General features: G+C 41.8%; 1 long non-coding RNA gene across 2 annotated transcripts in view; it reads left to right on the forward strand.

Annotated features, from left to right (window-relative positions):
• LOC133228882 (uncharacterized) overlaps window positions 1-13,907 on the forward strand; it is a 40,997-nt gene extending 27,090 nt beyond the window's left edge. For both annotated transcript variants that reach the window (XR_009730401.1, XR_009730400.1), the window contains 2 exons: window positions 1,530-1,596; window positions 11,078-13,907. This is a non-coding gene — a long non-coding RNA (uncharacterized LOC133228882). The remainder of the gene's footprint in view (window positions 1-1,529; window positions 1,597-11,077) is intronic.
• Window positions 13,908-14,150: the final 243 nt, after the last annotated feature.

Raw genomic sequence — 14,150 nt, forward strand, 5'->3', positions numbered from 1 at the left:
AATGAGTGTGTGCTGTCACTTCAGTTGTGTCCAACTCTTTGTGACCCTATGGACTGTAGCCCACCAGGCTCCTCTGTTTATGGGATTCTCCAGGCAAGAGTACTGGAGTGGGTTGCCATTCCCTTCTCCAGGAGATCTTCTCAACCCAGGGACCATTCTAGAACCAGGCATTGAATGTGGGTCTCCTACATTGCAGGCATATTCTTTACTATTTGAACCACCAGGGAAGACTCAAAAAAGTTGTGCTTAGTATCTCAATTCTGTTTGACTCTTTGCGACCCCATGGACTGTAGCCCACCAGGCTCCTCTGTCCATAAGACTTCCCAGGCAAGAATACTGAAGTGGGTAGCCATTCCCTTCTCCAGGGGCTCTTCCTGACCCAAGGATGGAAACCGGATTGCAAGTGGATTCTTCTGAGCCACCAGGGAAGCCCTTATATATATGTACTAGTCAAGGCTATGGTTTTTCCTGTGGTCATGTATGGATGTGAGAGTTGGACTGTGAAGAAGGCTGAGTGCCGAAGAATTGATGCTTTTGAACTGTGGTGTCGGAGAAGGCTCTTGAAAGTCCCTTGGACTGCAAGGAGATCCAACCAATCCATCCTAAAGGAAATCAGTCCTGAATATTCATTGGAAGGACTGATGCTGAAGCTGAAACTTTGGCCACCTCATGCAAAGAGTTGACTCATTGGAAAAGACTCTGATGCTGGGAGGGATTGAGGGCAGGAGGAGAAGGGGACGACAGAGGATGAGATGGCTGGATGGCATCACTGACTCGATGGATGTGAGTCTGAGTGAACTCCGGGAGTTGGTGATGGACAAGGAGGCCTGGTGTGCTGTGATTCACGGGGTCGCAAAGAGTCGGACACGACTGAGTGACTGAACTGAACTGAACTGACATATTGAGCACAGTATATAAGAAATCAGCACAAAACAGTACTTTTGTACTGAAGTTTTGTATGAAGTTTGAGATCAGGCAAACTGGTCTCTGGGCACAGAAACCAGAATAGCAATTGCTTTTTGGAAGCAGGGAGTGAGTGGATGGGCAGAACAGAGTTGTGAAGAAACTTTGTAGGGTCACGGTAATGACTACATTTTGATTGGGATGTTAGTTATATGTATATATAAATTTGTCAGAACTCATCAGACTATAAACCTAGGATATGTGCATTTTATTAGATGTAATTATACTTCAGTTAGAAAAACAGAGGTCTCCAGTTGGGGCTTTGACATTATCTGCACATGAGGTTGAACGTAGACTCACGTATATACACCTCATATAATTCCATATAACCTTAAAACAAGGATGCCCTTTCTAAACATTGGCTGTACGTAAGGATTGGTTATTTTGTATATAGCATGATTGTTTTGTGTTGCTTATTTGTATAAATATTTTCATGCGTTAGATGTAAATATTTAAAATACGCTGTGTTTTCTGTTAAAATGAAATGTCTTGCTAGAATAAGTTCCAGAATCTCTCACTTAAGATGTTTCAAAATCTTGTTGTTTATATGTCTTCTTTTGTTTCAGTTCTTTTATCCAGAAGATGTGTTGATGATGAATACATCCGAGGTTGGCATCGTATCCACATAGAAATGTAAGTGGTGGTAAAAGCACCTTTTTAGATAGAAGATGTTATAGGAATGCGGTTAATAATGTAGCATATAAAACACCTTTCTTATTTAAGAGCAGTCTCCTGATAAACCAAAACCTGCGATCATTCATTTATTCATCCACTCAAATGATGTTCACTGAGTGCTTAGTTTCATCTTTGACTCCTTTGTTTCCCTTTGCTTATCTCCCTGCAGGACTTGAACATGTTTTTGTATTCTACTTTTATCTATAGTATTTGTTTGTATCTCTTTGTGTTAATTTTTAGTGTTTGCTCTATGAATTTTTATATATGTAATATTCAATATTCATAGAATATGTTATAATCTTGAATATGTTATATATTAATATTGATACTATACTTATGAAATATATTAATATGTTACATCATACTCATATTTTAAGTGAATATATTATCTTATATATTCAGCATTTATATAATGTATATGTATATAATAGTCTACTAGTATCAACAGTTTATGACTACCAGTAAACACAACCTACAAATCTTACCAGTTATGTCCCTTTACCTTTTTCTCTTTATAATATAGTTTTTGTTGGAGAAGGCAATGGCAACCCACTCCAGTACTCTTGCCTGGAAAATCCCATGGGCAGAGGAGCCTGGTAGGTTGCAGTCCATGGGGTCGAGAAGAGTTGGACACGACTGAGCGACTTCACTTTCACTTTTCCCTTTCATGCATTGGAGAGGGAGATGGCAACCCACTCCAGTGTTCTTGCCTGGAGAATCCCAGGGATGGGGGAGTCTGGTAGGCTGCCGTCTGTGGAGTCGCACAGAGTCGGACACGACCGAAGCGACTTAATAGTAGTAGTAGTAGTAGTAGTAGTAGTAGTAGTAGTAGTTTTTGTAAATATAACCGATACGTACGTTGAGGACCACAGTAAACCATATTTCAATCATTGAACACAGTTTTGAAAACCAAGAGGAGAATAATCTATTATATATACCCAGATTTTTACCATTTCTATTGCTATTTCTTTATTGCTGATTCTCCAAGTTTCTTTCTGTTGTCATTTCTTTTGTATGTGAAGAATTTTCTTTGGCAATATTTTTTAAAATTAGGTGTGCTTGGTAATAGAGTGGAGGACGAGCTTACCCTTTCTTGTCTCACTCACTATATTAATTTCAACAATTCCATGTCTTTGAGAAGCTGGGTTTTTGAGACTGACCATGTTAAAAGACAAAACCAAACAAACAGGTACCTCACAGATAATCAATGTGGAAGATGAAATTGACAGTTATCAATTTCCAAGGTTTGAGAAATTGTAGTAGGGTGCAACGGGCATACATATCCCATTAGTAAGTAATTGGGTTTACTTAAGCATGAAATAATACTTTTTTTCTTTAAATTCATGAGTGTTATTTTTTTTAAAAGATACTAACTTGTTAGGGCGTACATACTAACTTTTCTGAAGTGAATAACTTCATAAACACAATTGTGAAGGACATAATGAAAAAATTACCAAGATACTATGAACCAAGAAAGTTTGGGAACATCTGGTCTAGGAAAAAAGACCTATTCAAACCTAGAAGCAGACAGATGAATTAAACCGGAGAGAATTTGGAAGGCAAACACGACTTTGCACTTCTGTAGAGTGTAAGGGGGGAAAGAAACACAAAAACACAAACAAAGCCAGTGTGCTGGTCCATTAAAAAAAAAAAAAAAATCCGATTTGAGCTTTGTTAATGCAAAGCTCTTTATCTGAGGAGCTCAAAGAGCTTTATTACAGGTAAATATCCTTGTCTCCAGCTGCTAATAGGAGAGGCCAGGCCCAGGGAGATTAGGAGAGAATGCCTATTTAAGGTCACATAACAGTCAGTGACAAAGTGGAGACTCGCAGAGTGGTCTGTAATGGGATTTGTCCGCTGTCTGTTGTATCAGCCTGAGATGCTGGGCGTGAGATGGCTGGGCTCCAGTGCAGAAGCTTGCCAGGGATTGGGCATCTTAGAACTGCAGCCTGCCACTGCAGAAGGGACTTTGTGGGTCCCTGGGTAGGACCCCCTTTGTTTGCCAGACCCTACACGGCCTCTGAGAGAGCAAGCAATTGTCCCAAGTCTGCACGGCCTGTTTGTGGCAGAGCCAGAAATAGAATGGAGGACTCCTAACATCTCCCTGATTCTCTCCTGGAGTTTTCCTGGCTCTCAAGCGATTTGTCTAGGAAAACCTATTAAGGAAATTCAATTTCTCTAAAGCTGGCTGAATGGAACTTGAGTTGGATCAAAGCTGGTATGGATTTGGAAGGAATTAAGAGAGAACTGGTAAAGTACACAGACAGACTCAGAACCCTGATTCTGTTGCAGACTACTGCGGGACCAGGGACAAGTGACCTTCAGTCTCTGTGCCTCTGTGATCTATAAGACATGCCAAGGGGTCTGGGCCTCTGGATCCCTAAAGTGCTCTAGCTTTAGTAAAAATCCACTTATTGGTTGTAAGCTATGCAGACCTCGGTCTTCCATTCTGCAAAATGGGGGCCCCGTTTGTTCCCCTCTCGTGGAGTTGTGGTCAGCTGCCGAGCGCCTGCATGTAACATGCTTATTTTAGAGACTCCTGCCTAGAATTACTCAATCAGTGTTGGTTTCATATTCAAGATAGCCACAAACATTCTAACATGAACTATTTGGGCTGGGCCTACCCATTTGCTATAATTTACCATTCTTTCATAATTTCTTCTAAATTCACACCAACATTCAAGCTTTGGATCCAACTGGGAATGCCAGAGAAACTACAGAATATGCAACTAAATTTGGATTTTAGATAAATAAAAAAGTGATTTAATGCAAGTATATCCCCAGTATTACAAGAGATATACTAATATTTGTCATCATTTCTCTGCATTTAAATTTACCCAGCATCTTGTAGTTTTACGTGTTACATCATTCAGTCCTAGCACTGTGCCAGATTTGTGTCTCCAATTGTGGATCTGGAAAAACATTTGGCCCATCTTCCAGGCTTCCTTTGCAGAGCTAAGGCAGTTAGGATTTCATTTTTTCATGTAGTGAACACGAAGCCCGCAACATCCTCTCACAGTAGCTCAGCCATGCTGAAGTTCAGTTTTCCAAAATTTACCGGGACAATAGGTTAGAATTAAAGGAGGAAGGGTATTTATACATAAACGTTGACTTTGGTTGATAGGCGTTATGTTGGAGCCTAATTCCAGAAACTCCTGGAAAAAAGAACCCAGATACAGAGCATCAAAAATGTGAAGCCAGAACCACCCATAATTATAAGGGCATTAAGATTCATGTAGATAAGATAGATGGAAAGAAGATCTGTAGGTGTTTAAGTTCCAAGGGATGCAGCTAAGTAGCCAGATCTGGAGGGCATGCCAGCTTGTGAATTCAAAATGCTGAAACTTTTCTACATCAATATATTGTCCTGTCAAGTGGGGTAATAATACCTGCACACTTCCTCCTTATCTCCCCAACCTCTCTACTTAACCTTTGAAAAATAGGTCTCCAGACTGGGAGTTAAAAGGACTGTTTTCTGGTTCTGGATAGCAGTAGACACATGATAACTTTTGCTGCCATTATACCAGGTTAACACCCCCCAATAGATAAATGCCTGGCAGTGTCCCAAAGTCAAATGTTTAGTTGCATCATATGGCTCTTTGAACGAAGGGCAGTGAGTTCTTGCAAAATTCACTTACTCCTCAACCAAGTGTAGAGCCTGGCTGTACTTGCTCATTTCTTAGCACCATTCATTGCTGGGAGAAATATCAATAACCTCAGATATGCAGATGACACCACCCTTATGGCAGAAAGTGAAGAGGAACTCAAAAGCCTCTTGATGAAAGTGAAAGAGGAGAGTGAAAAAGTTGGCTTAAAGCTCAACATTCAGAAAACGAAGATCACGACATCTGGTCCCATCACTTCATGGGAAATAGATGGGGAAGCAGTGGAAACAGTGTCAGACTTTATTTTTTTGGACTCCAAAATCACTGCAGATGGTGATTGCAGCCATGAAATTAAAAGATGCTTACTCCTTGGAAGGAAAGTTATAACCAACCTAGATAGCATATTCAAAAGCAGAGACATTACTTTGCCAACAAAGGTCTGTCTAGTCAAGGCTATGGTTTTTCCAGTGGTCATGTATGGATGTGAGAGTTAGACTGTGAAGAAAGCTGAGCTCCAAAGAATTGATGCTTTTGAACTGTGGTGTTGGAGAAGACTCCTGAGAGTCCCTTGGACTGCAAGGAGATCCAACCAGTCCATTCTAAAGGAGATCAGCCCTGGGTGTTCTTTGGAAGGACTGATACTAAAGCTGAAACTCCAATACTTTGGCCACCTCATGCGAAGAGTTGACTCATTGGAAAAGACTCTGATGCTGGGAGGGATTGGGGGCAGGAGGAAAAGGGGACGACAGAGGATGAGATGGCTAGATGGCATCACCGACTCCATGGACCTGAGTTTGAGTGAACTCCGGGAGTTGGTGATGGACAGGGAGGCCTGGCATGCTGCGATTCATGAGGTCACAAAGAGTGGGACACAACTGAGTGACTGAACTGACTGAACTGATTAGCACCATTCAAACTCTGATTTTAGAGAAGATGAGGCTATGAATCTAAAAGGAGCTGCAATATACATGAGGGCAGACAGGGTTAAACCCATATTTCATGGGGAAAAATGAAGAGGCAAGGGGTGTAAGTGGAAAAAATCCCCTCTCTGAGCCTCAGTTTCCTCATCTATCAGTTCAGTTCAGTTGCTCAGTTGTGTCCAACTCTTTGTGACCCCATGGACTGCGGCACGCCAGGCTCCCCTGTTCATCACCAACTCCCAGAGCTTGCTCAAACTCATGTCAATTGAGTCAGTGATGCCATCCAACCATCTTGTCCTCTGACATCCCCTTCTCCTCCTGCCTTCAATGTTGCCCAGCTTCAGGGTCTTTTCCTGATAAGTGAGTCAGTTCTTTGCATCAGGTGGCCAAAGTACTGGAGTTTTAGCTTCATCATCAGTCCTTGCAATGAATATTCAGGACTGTTTTTCTTTAGGATTGACTGGGTTGATCTCCTTGCAGTCCAAGGGACTCTCAAGAATCTTCTCCAACACCACAGTTCAAAAGCATCAACTCTTCAGCACTCAGCTTTCTTTATAGTCCACTTCTCACATCCATACATGACTACTGGAAAAACCATAGCTTTGACTAGATGGACCTTTGTTGGCAAAGTAATGTCTCTGCTTTTTAATATGCTGTCAAGGTTGGTCATAGCTTTTCTTCCAAGGAGCAAGCATCTTTTAATTTCATGGCTGCAGTCACCATCTGCAGTGATTTTGGAGCCCAGAAAAATAAAAGTCTCTCACTGTTTCCATTGTTTCCCCATCTATTTTCCATGAAGTGATGGGACCAGTTGCCATGATCTTAGTTTTTTGAATGTTGAGTTTTAAGCCAACTTTTACTCTTCTCTTTCACTTTCATCAAGAGGCTCTTTAGTTCTTCTTCACTTTCTGCCAGAAGTGTGGTGTCATCTGCATATCTGAGGTTATTGATATTTCTCCCGGCAATCTTGATTCAAGCTTGTGCTTCATCCAGCCTGGCATTTTGCATGATGTACTCTGCATATAAGTTAAATAAGCAGGGTGACAATATACAGCCTTGACGTACTCCTTTGGAACCAGTCTGTTGTTCCAGGTCCAGTTCTGACTGTTGCTTCCTGACCTGCCTACAGATTTCTTAGGAGGCAGATCATGTGGTCTGGTATTCCCATCTCTTGAAGAATTTTCCACAGTTTGTTGTGATCCACACAGTTAAAGGCTTTGGCGTAGTCAATAAAGCAGAAGTAGATGTTTTTTCTAGAACTCTCTTGCTTTTTCTATGATCCAATGGATGTTGGCAATTTGATCTCTGGTTCCTCTGCCTTTTCTAAAACCAGCTTGAACATCTGAAAGTTCTTGGTTCACATACTGTTGAAGCCTGGCTTGGAGAATTTTGAGCATTACTTTGCTAGTGTGTGAGATGAGAGTAGTTGTACAGTAGTTTGAGCATTCTTTGGCATTGCCTTTCTTTGGGATTGGAATGAAAACTGACCTTTTCCAGTCCTGTGGCCACTGCTGAGTTTTCCAAATTTGCTGGCATATTGAGTGCAGCACTTTCACAGCATCATCTTTCAGGATTTGAAATAGCTCAACTGGAATTCCATCACCTCCACTAGCTTTGTTCGTAGTGATGCTTCCTAAGGCCCACTTGACTTCACACTCCAGGATGTCTGGCTCCAGGTGAGTGCTCACCTGCGGCGGAGGCGTGGGTCAGCAGTGGCCTAGTGCAGGGTCAGGGGCACTGAGTGCAGCAGTGTGTACGTGGGACCTTTTGAAGGAGGTCGCCATTATCTTCACTCCTCATTTATAGAATGGGGCTAACTCTACACCTTTGCAGGGTTATCCTCAGCACTTGGATGAGATGTTGTAATACAGATACACCTCTTAATGCAATGCGCAACTGCTTTAATTGCCATAAGGAGTGAAAAGTGGAAGTGTTAGTCGCTCAGTCATGTCTGACTCTCTGCAACCCCATGGACTGTAGCCCACCAGACTCCTCTGTCCATGAAATTCTCCAGGCAAGAATACTGGAGTTAGTTGCCGTCTCCTATTCCAGGGGATCTTCCTGACCCAGGGATTGAACCCGGGTCTCCTGCATTGCAGTCAGATTCTTTACCATCTGAGCCACCATGCAATGCATAACTGCCTTAATTGCCATAAGTAGTGTATAAATGTAAATAAATATTGTAACGTTTTCAGATCCCTTTGAAACCTAGCCATTAAAGAATCTGTCAAGAGTGAAGTAAGTCAGAAAGAGAAAAACAAATATCGTATATTAATGCATATATATGGAATCTAGAAAAATGGTACCTATGAATCTATTTGCACAGCAGGAATAGAGATGCAGATATAGAGCATGGACTTATGGACACAGTCAGGGAAGGAGAGGGGGAGATGAATTGAGAGACACACATACACGACCATGTGTGAAATAGATGGCTAGTGGGAAGTTGCCGCATAACACAGGGAGCCCAGCCTGGCACCCTGTGATGTCTTAGAGTGGTGGCATGGTGGGGAAATAGGTTGGAGGGAAGCTCAAGAAGGAGGGGATGTATGTATACATATGGCTGATTCACATTGTTGTACAGCAGAAACTAATACAACATTGTGAAGTAGTTATACTACAATTAGAAATAAATTTAAAATAAAAACTAAAAGAATGTCAAATAAAATAGTAAATACAGAATCTCTGTCATACTGTTGATCCTGTAAATGTAGTGTGTATCTGTTTGTAGATAGATAGATAAGGATGTATATACATATATTTGCATATATCTATATATATGATATTTTTGGAGTGTCCCAGGTGGCGCTAGTGGTAAAGAAGCCGCCTGCCAATGCAGGAGACATAAGAGACACGAGTTCAATCCCTGAGTCAGAAAGATCCCTTGAAGGAGGGCATGGCAACCCACTCCAGTATTCCTGCCTGGAGAATCCCATGGACAGAGGAGCCTGGAGGGCTACAGTCCATGGGGTCACAGAGTCAAAGACGACTGAAGCAACTTGGCACACAGTATGCACGCGTGACATTGTCTCTTCTTTTAGATACACAATTTCTTAAGTATATTAAATCTATTATGTGGAAACATGTTGAATAGATTAGGGCATTAAATAGATTAAACAAAAGGAAGGATGCAGATGAAGTCCAAGTTCATTTCCTCGGCTTCTCTAGTTTTTGACGTGGCTACAGAACTAGCAGTTGGGCATAAAATAGTTGTATTTACTGAGCCTCAGTGCTTCTCACCTCCCTCCCTGCCTGCCTGCCTGCTGTCCTTTCCACCTATGCTTCTTTCTTGGCAATCGGAGGCTCTTTCCCAGCTTGAACCCTGGGGGTTTTCCAGAACCTTTTTACTTAGACATATATTGACCTAGGCCTTACTTCCCTGAGTAAATTATGCCACAGGCAGCAATCTTCAGGTCATAAATTAGCCCACAACCGCATGCAACTGTCTGCTAATGATGCGGATGGCGAAACTACGTCTTCATGGAACTGGCTGGACAAGAGTCCTCTAAATTTTGTTGGCTGACAGCTCCCTCTCTCCCCCTCACCTGGCTGGCTTTTCAGTGCCTCTCTGTCTGGTTTCATCTTTATCGTCCCTCATGTGTTCATGCCAAAGATAAAAGGACTCCATCAAGGAAGCCAGGGAAAGAAGGGTTGACATCAGCACCCAACCCATAAGAGGTGTTCGGTACATATTTGTTGAGTGAACGGATGCACGTAAAGAGCGGGACACGATGTTGACTTTGATGGTTGTTGGTGTTCTCATTATCCTGGCAGTTCCTTAAGGTCAAGCCAGAGTCTTAGCCTTAAGGACAGCCTGGTCTTAAAGAAACTATCCTGGTTTCTCCAGGGTCTGCGATAGGGCTTGTCATTCAAAACACCATCAATCCACTGGGGAATGGATGGATGCTAGGGGCATTCTGGGAATCAAAGTGTCTTCCTTCTATGGATCACTTTTTCTTTCTTCATCAGTGTCTTCTCTTTGTAACCCTCTCTTGAGCTGTTTAGGTGTGCTGAATTGGGGTCAGATACATGTATTGGCTCAATGAATATTCGAGTCCTTGTCTCTCTTACCTTTGAAATTTAAAGGAATTCCTTTATATCTGTGTTATCCTCTTAATCCAAGAAATCAAGGGAAAGAATCCTTGAATATGGGTTTCACTTGATGAATTTTGTGAATATTAATTATTGTTGTTCAGTCGGTAAGTCACGTCTGATTCTCTGTGACCCCATGGACTGTGGGATGCCTGGCTCCCTTGTCCTTCACTATCTCCTGGAGTTTGCTCAGATTCATGTCCATTGAGTTGGTGATGCTATCTAACCATCTCTTTCTCTGCTGCCCTCTTCTCCACCATACTCCTGTAATCCTCACAACTATACAAGATGTGGGCCAGAAGATACTGACAGAGAAACCAAGGGTCAAAGTGATTAGATAATTTGACTGAAGTGGGAAGAACTGGTCACAACATGGATTTCAACTCAGATTCGCCTAACTCCAGGATAGACTGCTCAGCCACTGCCCTGTTCAGAGTGGCAGTGGTGTTTTGTTTTGTTTTGTTAAGTCCTTAACTAGGGATTTCCCTGGTGATCCAGTATGGGACTTTACCTTCCAGTGCGGTGGGTACAGGTTCAATCCCTGGTCAAGGAGCTAAGCCCCCACGTGCCTCAGGGCCATAAACCAAAACATTACAAAAAAGAAGCAATGTTGTAACAAGCTGAGTAAAGACTTTGAAAATGGTCCAGGTCAAAAAAAAAAAAAAAAATCTTGAAAATAAATAAATAAATAATAAAAGTTCTTAACTTGACTCCATCGACCTGCTCCGCCCCCAACCCCACAAGGAAACCAGCCATTGATTGTGTCGGGGAGCTTGTGAGCCCTTTGAAATAACATTCACACACTTCCCTGTTTGCCTACAGGTTTTTCTGAAAGAGACTTCATAGCTCTCAATAGATTACCATGGGGATGCATGATACCCAAATTACAAACCATTGGCTAGAGCAGAAGCAGAATGGATGGGAACGTGAGTATTAAGAAGCATCGAGCAACATCCGAACTCTCCCACTGGTGAAACCAGTCCATACTCTACCACTGGATACATACTTCTCTTCGTTTTTGAGATCTGGTCCTTAACTCCTGTTTTGGCTAAAGAAAACTCCTGTTTTCTTTAGCCAAAACTGAATAATCACGGAGCCACTGGAAGCTGTAAATATTAGAGGAAACAAAAAGCAAAGTCAGTGGGGCCCAGCATTCCTCAGGCCTGGAAGAGCAGGAGTCACCCAACTTGCCCCAGGATCAAAGGAACGAGGCAAACCCTTCATCACCCGGCTTCCACATCAGCACTGTTTAGGGCAGGAAGATGTCAAGGGGGAAGGTTTTCTTTGAAGTGTCAAGATAAGAACCATCTCCACCTCCCTCGAGTGTGAAAGTGATTCCTCCAGGAGCCAGGGGAGGGTGTGAGGCATTTGGCTGTCTGTACAAGAGCTGGGAGGAACTTATCAGTGAAGGCAGACACCTTCGTGGCTCCAGGCTGTGTCTGGACCCAGCCAAAGATCTCCTGTGAGCATCAGTCCTTAAAAATATATGAAACGCTGAGCCACACTGCCGTGTTTCCAATGGTGTCCCATTTAGGGTTGTGTCTACACTGGCTTTAGCGTTAACAACGGTTGAGTGGCTAGACTCTTATACTCACGTGGACTAGTTAGATCTTGTCCCTTCTGCTGGGCGAGCGTGGGCAAGTTACTCACCCTCTCTGAACCTCAATTTCAGTGGGATTTACAATAATAACCCCTATATCTAGGGTTAATTTGGGAATGAAGTGAGACTATGCAAACTAACCATTTCCTTTCCTTAATATCCGGTACATAAGCACATTTTTAAAATGTTAGCTGATATTTTTCTTTACCGTCTGGCTCAATGCATCTGGTCCAGGTGGTCTTTAGAGTCAAAATATCTGAGGATGTGGTATTCTTCTGAGCTGAAGAATGAGATCTCACTTGTCTTCTTTTCCAACATGATCAGCATGATGTCATAGCCAAGAGCATACTGCCAGCATTTAAATCCTAGCTTTAGCATTTCATAACTTTGTGAACATTGGGAAGTTACTGAGCTTCCCTGTGCCTGGGTATTTTATAGATGTTGATTATTAGAACGTAATGAGTTATCATATTAGAAATTAGAACAATGCTAGGAATATAGGAAGTGTTCAGTGAGTATCAGTTTCAAGCTCTGCCTCCTCCCTCCACTAGCTTTTATAGACACCAATATCTATTTGTTAAATGAAATTTATTGAAAAACTGAAGTGTTCCCAGCATTGGGTTGTAGGATTTTAAAAGCATTCATTGGCCTGGCACTGTAATTAAGATTACATTTTAATTAAGGAATTAATATATATTCATGAAGTCACTCATTCAATCAGAAAATCCGAGGGCCAACTATAGGCTGGGCACTTACTCTATTATAGCAAAAACTTTGATATGCCATCCTTTGGCCTTCATGGAGATTCCTTTCTATGCCTGGAATATCCTGGAACACAAGTGATTGACCTTCTTTTTAAAAGAAACCTGCTAAGGTTTTCAAATCCTTTAGGTCTCAGTTTAAACACCACTTCTTCTTGAAAGCCATCGCCAATTCTGGATGAAGTTAGGTCTCCTATTGTGTGCCCCAAACACCACACTTTGTCTATCACATTTTGAATGGTTGGTTTAATGTTTGGCTCCAACAGTCTTTAATTCCTTGAGGGTAAGCTCCATACCTGCCTTTCTTTTGCTATATCCCCAACATCTAATGGGCTCCCTGGCACATACGAGTACTCAAAAGTATTTGTGCAAAGATGAAGAAAAGAGGGAATGTCCAAAAGTGTACTTCTCCTGTTGGAAGGTATTATTTATTATCTTAGGTCACACCAACTGTAAATGATACCTCCACTTTGGAGAGTTTTATAACAGTGAGTTCTGAAACTGTTAGAGCTTGTAAGATTCTCTGAGACAGCTAGTCCAGTCTCTTTGTTTTTCTGGGGGAAACTGAGCCTGGAGAGATAAAGCCATTCATCAAACTGTACTTAATGGGCAGAATTGGGACAAGAACTCAAGTCTTTTAATGCCCAGAATCCTTTGCAAAAAAAAAAAAAAAGAGAGAGAGAGAGAAGGATTAAATCAAATTCTCTCATTAAACTGTACTATTCGCCTGGCATGGAAAAATCACGACTGTCCCGTTGGAGATGAGGAACACTGAGGCACTTAATTGGGCAAAGTAGCTTTCTCATTAAAGGCAGGCACTGGGGGATAGTAAGAAAAAAATTAAAACATGGGCTCAAGAAAGCTCAGGCTCATATCCTGTATATTTTAGGATATTCATAATGCCTTCATTTTTAAGTACACAAAATGGTATTTCTTATAGAAATGTTCTACATTATATGAAATAATGTGTGTGTTGTACAATAATTTGATTGACCTTTGTCCCTGGTTTGGAGACTCTAAATCTTTGGAATTTCCTTAATTATAGGGGTGTCTTTGTTATACATGGGGCCCCTGAATCACACCTGAGTTTGTGCTAAGCATTGACTCAGAATAGGGACAGGTTGACCAGAAAGACAATTAGAAGGGTGAAACTTTGAACCGGACTTACTTTTCATATTTATTTATTTATTTGATGGTGCTGGGTCTTAGTTGTGACATGGGATCTAGTTCCCTGACCATGGATCAATGGAATGGAACAAGTAGCAACAGCAATAAAATGCCATGTACTTAAGAGGCACTATCTCATTGGTTCATGAAAGCAACCCAAGGAGGTAGGTATTATTATTGTGTCTATTTTAGCAATGAGGAAACTGAGGATCAGGGAGATGAATTCACATGTACAAGGCCACACAACTGGAATGTAATAGAAGCAGGACTTTAACCTCTTGGATTCCAGAGCCCAGTCTCTTAACCATTAAATTCTCTTGTCCCTTGACTGTGCTGCAAAAAGCATCAAGTTGGCCCCTTTCTGGAA

The sequence above is a fragment of the Bos javanicus genome, chromosome 17, assembly GCF_032452875.1.
Source record: "Bos javanicus breed banteng chromosome 17, ARS-OSU_banteng_1.0, whole genome shotgun sequence".
NCBI lineage: Eukaryota > Metazoa > Chordata > Mammalia > Artiodactyla > Bovidae > Bos > Bos javanicus.